General features: G+C 42.5%; 1 pseudogene across 1 annotated transcript; it reads left to right on the plus strand.

Annotated features, from left to right (window-relative positions):
• Positions 1–2618: 2618 nt before the first annotated feature.
• Positions 2619–3193, plus strand: LOC309560812 (large ribosomal subunit protein uL11-like; annotated as a pseudogene). The gene is made up of 2 exons: positions 2619–3045; positions 3107–3193. The product of its transcript is annotated as a large ribosomal subunit protein uL11-like (transcript).
• Positions 3194–6442: the final 3249 nt, after the last annotated feature.

The following is a 6442-nucleotide window of genomic DNA, read 5'->3' on the forward strand; positions in this document are numbered from 1 at the left end:
TGCAAACCGATTGTTGCAGCAGCTGTCCGGGTGGCTGGTCTCAGATGATCTTGAAGGTGAAGATGCTGGATGTGGGGGTCCTGGACTGGTGTGGTTACACGTGGTCTGTGGTTGTGAGGCTGGTTGGATGAACTACCAAATTCTCTGAAACGCCTTTGGAGATGGCTTATGGTAGAGAAATGGACATTCAATTCACAGCTCCGGTGGACATTCCTGCAGTCAGCATGCCAATTGCACGCTCCCTCAAAACTTGCGACATCTGTGGCATTGTGCTGTGTGATAAAACTGCACATTTTAGAGTGACCTTTTATTTTGGCCAGCCTAAGGCACACCCTTTTACGTCGCAGGTGCTATTCCTTCTGTGTGAGGAGCGTGTGTTTTTTTTAATTGTTTGTGGCACAGCAGAACTAATAATATTTAGGGCATAATTGCTGTCCCCCTTCTGCATTGCAAGTGCCATTCCGTATTCATCAGCAGGGGTTTTCTTTTTTTTTGGCTTTATTAATTTTTTCTTTAATAAAAAAATAACTATAATAAAACAATTTATGGCCACAAGGATGGTGAGCCATGACAATGCATGCATCAGTGACACTATGCCTCTAGTCTTCCTGCTGGAGCCAACACTTTGTGGAAACATGGACAGGGCACTTGAGGCAAAACAGTGGGAGGATGAGGAGGACTTCCTTTGCTCACAAGTTCCCCTTTATGCAGATACCATTCCTGCAGGGCCGCAAAACAAACAAGGGGAAGAGGAGGAGGAGAAGGAGCATTGTGGCAGCATGGGTGTAGAGGATAACATACAGCAGTCTTCAAGGGAGGGTTTTCATTTCCCAGAAACCCCAGGAGTTGTACATGGTTGGGAAGAGGTTGCTCCTGACAATGTCATCCTTAGAGACCCAGAGGACTCAGAATCTCATGCCTCCTCAAACTTACGTTGCATGGGCTCCCTGATTCTTCAAAGCTTGCGAAAGGACCCAAGGATTCCTGGAAAAGTACATATGTCCATCTCGGAGTAAAGTATTAGGTAATCACCTTAGATCATGAGAGATACAAAAGAAGAGTACACAAAGTTGTATAATTAACAAGTTTAACAAGAATGATGCCTCCAGCATCAAGACACTGATACAACATAATATGTGCTTCCGGGGCACCCAATCTGGAGCAAATTTTGCCCCAGAATGCGGCGACACCTACAATCAGACTGGTCTAATCCACCACATCCGTTACAATCAATATGTGTATGTGAAGTAGAGAAAAACAACAGTGCTTCATTTGTGTGATACAAATGCTTCCCAAACAAGCCATCTAGACTGAAAACGATTGCGACACTGTGGTGTAACACTTAAAAGTTTCTCATATTCATAGGATTCCCGTACTAATTGGATAACCTCACCGTGGGTCGAACTTTCGATACATTTCCATTTGCAGGCTATAGTTAGTCTAGCTGTGTACAAAATATGCTGCACCACTACTCTACAGTTTGGAGGGTAACAATCAAGATCAATACTTAGAAGGGCATTTTCCACCCTAATCTTGTTTAAAATTCCAGTGGCTTCCACTATCAGGCACCTGATCGAGGTCCAAAAACTTTTTAGAGTTATACAGGACCACAACATATGGGGGAGGGCCCCCACCTGGCCGCACTGTCTCCAGCATAGATTGGAGCCCATATTATGAAATTTGGCAATTAAGTATGGAGTTTTATACCATCGAAGCTGCAGTTTTTGAGCCCTTTCCCTAAAATTAGAGCAACTGGTGAGGGCATGATTTTGTCTGAACGCCTTAACCCTCTGCGCATCCGTGAATGATCAGTGAAGGTCCCTCTCCCACTTCAGGTGCGGAGTCTTCTTTTCAAAATGTGTTCTATTTTGCATAGAGCTATAAAAAACCTCTATAGTGTGACTTATCCTGAAACCAGAATTTAAATACCTTTTCTGGGAGGTCTATGTGGGTTATGACATTGTCATTCAGAAGGCTTGAAATTCTTTTATAAGTCAAATATTCAGCTGACAAGCTGGGGAACTTTTGGCACAGAGAACTGAATATAGGAAAGACCTCAGCAACCTTTAAGTGTATTTTTCATAAGCATCACAGTAATATTTGTGTGGTCCTTGGAATTTACCATCTTACTATACTCCCTTCTGCTCACACTGACTTTACTTTCCCTATCAGTTGTGCCAGACTCCTCCTCCAGTTCTCTAGGACTTTCCTTCTTCTTCTCACCCTCTCTCTTCCCCCTGTCACTCGATCAATGCCAGTCATAACAGACTCCTCCTCCAATCCCCAGGACATCCCCCTCCCCTGCAGCCATTTCTCCTATTTAAGCTCTTGATTCCCAATGCATTTCAAAAGGAAAGATATGGTTATACTCTGTCAGTTATTTTTCTAACTTTCAACCCCGAGTGAGAGTGATACCAGTTTGAATAGGGAGAATAAAGTTCCCTAACAGGGACACTAACAGCAATTACAAAACTTACAAGAAATCTTACTATTTCCTACTCTAACTAGTACTAAAAACATTTTGGCTTTAGATACACTTCAAGAAATTTCAAAAGCGCACTCTTTCTGATCCTGCTTCCCCACTGGTGGAGGTGCAACTGCTATTGTCCAGCACATACATGCCTCCTAAGTTCAACCTCCAACAAAATTAAAATAGTTTACCTGAGATGCACCGGTGGTGAGGTAGGGGCTATCTCAGCTCTGACCCCCAAAATTGGACCTTTGGGATTGTCTCCCAAACAAGTTGGTGATGACATTGCCAAGGCAACTGGTGACTGGAAGGGCTTGAGGATCACTGTAAATTTGACCATCCAGAACATACAGGCAAAGATTGAGGCTGTGCTATCTGCCTCTGCTCTGATCATCAAGGCCCTGAAGGAGCCACCAAGTGACAGGAAGAAGCAGAAGAACATTAAACACAGTGGAAGCATCACAATTGATGATGTTGTCAGCATTGCTTGTCAGATGAGGCATCGTCCCCTGGCCAGAGAACTATCTGGTACCATTAAGGAAGCATCACAATTGATGATGTTATCAGCATTGCTTGTCAGATGAGGCATCGTCCCCTGGCCAGAGAACTATCTGGTACCATTAAGGAGATCCTCAGTCTGTCGGCTGAAATATTGATGGCAGACCCCCACATGATATAATTGACAATATCAACTGCGGCGATATTGAATGCCCAGTGAGCTAAATCTCTGAAGAGCTTTAATATTTATTAAAAAAAAACATTTCAAAGGCTGGTGGAAATCACTGACTTTTAATGAACCTTTAATATTAGTGTTTCAACAAATTACACATAGCAAAAACAATAGCGGAAGGGCATCAACACAGGAGGTTTACAGGGGCAGATTATCATAATGGAGCTCCTTCGGGTACCCTTATTAGCCCTCATTTAGCCTGGCCAAGCAAGGTGGATGGAGGAATCAATCCCACTGTTCCACTGTATTATGAAAGCTCAACTCCTCCCGCTGTCAAAATACATTGATCAGCGGCCACAGCCACTGTTCCACAAAAGTTTTCCAGCATTCCCATTCGACAGAAGTTAATTTTTAGATCAACTTCTGTCAAGTGGAAACAGCCATAGATGGATCAAAATTCAGCTGGTCCCTGTTGAGTCAGCTAAATTTCAATTCATCTATGGCCAGCTTAAGAGACAAGCTTTTCTTTAATAACAGTTAACTACTGGAAAATTACAATTATCTCTGGCAAACAAATCAATTTGCATACATTCATGAATTTCCCAGGATCAAGTATCATATTTGTGGCATGACAGGAAGCAACATAGTTCATCATGTTCTAGCGAATTCTGTGGATAGCTATGAAACACAAACTCCCAGCTGGTTCTGTAACTGTGCTCTAAAATACATATTAAACATTTCTTGTCTGTGTAAGGGGATACAAAGCTTTCAGCTTGCTGCAATTAAAAAAGAATTAAAAAATTAAAAAAGAAAATGCTAAAAGTGCTAAAAGTGTTCACTCCTTTAGCTACTGTCTTATTTAATGTAAATAATGTTTTGCAGATTAAAAGTAACATTGTTAGGCACTTAGAATTAAAGTGTTCTAAATTATCTGTATTTAAATGTATATATATATTGAAGATCCTTCTTGGACAGTGACTGCAGCTGTTCCTTTGCTCATTTCAGCAACCCGCTAGAAACAACTAAAGTAGCAATCTTTTCAGCAGCATTTGCTGCAGTAGTTTGTTTTGTGCCACAACGCTCTCAGCATGTACAGCTTATGTACTGTGATTGGCTCTCCCATTGGGGAGTGAAAGGCATCAGAGGGCACAAGTAAACTTAATAGGTTTTCTAACTATAATGGAGAACATGTAAAATAAGTGAGAATCACAGCCAAAAATGTACCAAACAAAACGCGATAAAGTGTTTTTTTTTAATTTATTTAATTAATATCAAGCTATTGAGATCAATGTTCCCTAGTGTCCCTGATAGCTGGCAATGGCTCAACAGGTATGAGACTTGCCCTAATGCTAGGTTTATATGAGTAGAAGAAGGGCAGTAAAAACCAGGCAGTTTACCACTCCCTTGACCTCCAAATGAACATGACAGCAACTCAGGTGATTGCACTTTGCCCTGGCCATGATGCTTGGCATGTCCAACATAAATTGCTAAAGTTTAAAGTGCAATGAATTGAATCTGGCCCAGAATTTACTTAAAGTAAGCAAATGTGAATCTATGTGTATTTCAAAGGTGCAAAAAAAATAAAAATAAAAACAGAGCTTTTTCTTCCTCACAAGATTGCATTTTCCAAAGGGAACACCCAAACCTTTGCTTTACTCATCTTCTCATTTAAAAAATAGGCATAATATTATCTAAGCGCACTGCATCTCACTCTTTTGTAAATCAGGTCCTGTCTGTCTGTCTTTCTATCTGTAAGAGAAGTTCAGTTACAACCAAGCAGGCATTTGTGCACAAGCATGGGCACATTTGCTTGTGCACAAGAAGAAATGTACATATGCGCATGCGCGAACATGTACGCGCGCGAACGTACGTGCACTGGCGCCAAACAGCCTATTTAAGCTGAGCAATGACAGGAACACAATGCTGAGTGTTGATCTGAAGAGGGAGGCCATGCCTCTGAAATGCGTTGTCATAGCAACAAGGGCTGGGCTTAGTTTCCCTCTCTCAATCATCTGCCGAAGTTTTTTTCCCCGTTGTCATCGGATCCCTTGCCGGATCTATGTGCGCATGCGCGATAGTGACAGCGGGGATAGCAGAGTTGGACGCAGGAGCATAAGGCGGAGACGCCGAAGCTGCAGCGGACTGCTCGCCCAGGAAATCAGAAGAGGACCTTCAGTTCCACAGGGGGCATTGATTGGGCTTAGTGCGGAACTTGAAGAGGCTAAACAGGATAGAGGAATTGTTATATGCCCAGTACTTGCTGTATCCATGTGGGTGCATCATATTCATTACTTTATCATCTTTTAATAAAAACTGTATCACACTGGGTCGGATGTGCGCCTTGTCTTGTTTGTTTTTGCACAGTTCACCGATTCGCCACCCAGTGGAGTTGACTGGAGCTGCAGCGACCTGGTTTTAAAATAGACTAATATTTAGAAGGAAGACATACTAGCAACCCTTGGACTGGTATGATTAGCGCATGGATGGTGAAAATTATTCCTGTGTTTTTTACACATTGCTGAGTGGTCTTTTAGCTTGTTCCTGTTTACCTGTGACCTGATCTTCTTTCTGCCTACCTGTGTTTGACCCAGCTTGACCTCGACTCTCCTCTGGATTCCCGCCTGCCTACCTGTGACCTCGGCCTGTGCTTTGATCCTGCTCCTGTCTCATGCTCTTGTACCTTGCTGCCTGATTGTGTACTGACTCCGCCTTGTATCCTGATCCTACTCTTGTCTCATGTTCCTGTACCCACATTTCCCGGCTGTTGACGACCCCTCGGCTTGTGTTTCGGCTAATTTTCCGACTACTGATCCAGCATCACGGAGTTCCAGTTCCAGGTGCCTGTCTGGTGATCCACAGCCATCGATTTCCTGTCAAGCCTCAGCTGGTGCCACCTGCTTTACTGGCTCTCATGTCACTCTGTGTCCCACACTACCTGTCATCTCTACCAGGGGTGTTGGACAGGGAATGCAAGAGAACCCCCCTCTACAGCTCTATCTCTATCTCCACTAGGTACGTGATGCTATCTATCCAGTTATCTATCTCAAATATGTTAACAAAAAAAATTATATATATATATATATATATATATATATATACAGTCAGGTCCATAAATATTGGACTATCGACACAATTCTAATCTTTTTGGCTCTATACACCACCACAATGGATTTGAAATTAAACAAACAAGATATGCTTTAACTGCAGACTTCCAGCTTTAATTTGAGGGTATTTACATCCAAATCAGGTGAACGGTGCAGGAATTACAACAGTTTGTATATGTGCCTCATACTTTTTAAGGG

The sequence above is a fragment of the Pelophylax lessonae genome (assembly GCF_965119305.1).
Source record: "Pelophylax lessonae genome assembly, chromosome: 7".
In the NCBI taxonomy this organism is placed as follows: domain Eukaryota; kingdom Metazoa; phylum Chordata; class Amphibia; order Anura; family Ranidae; genus Pelophylax; species Pelophylax lessonae.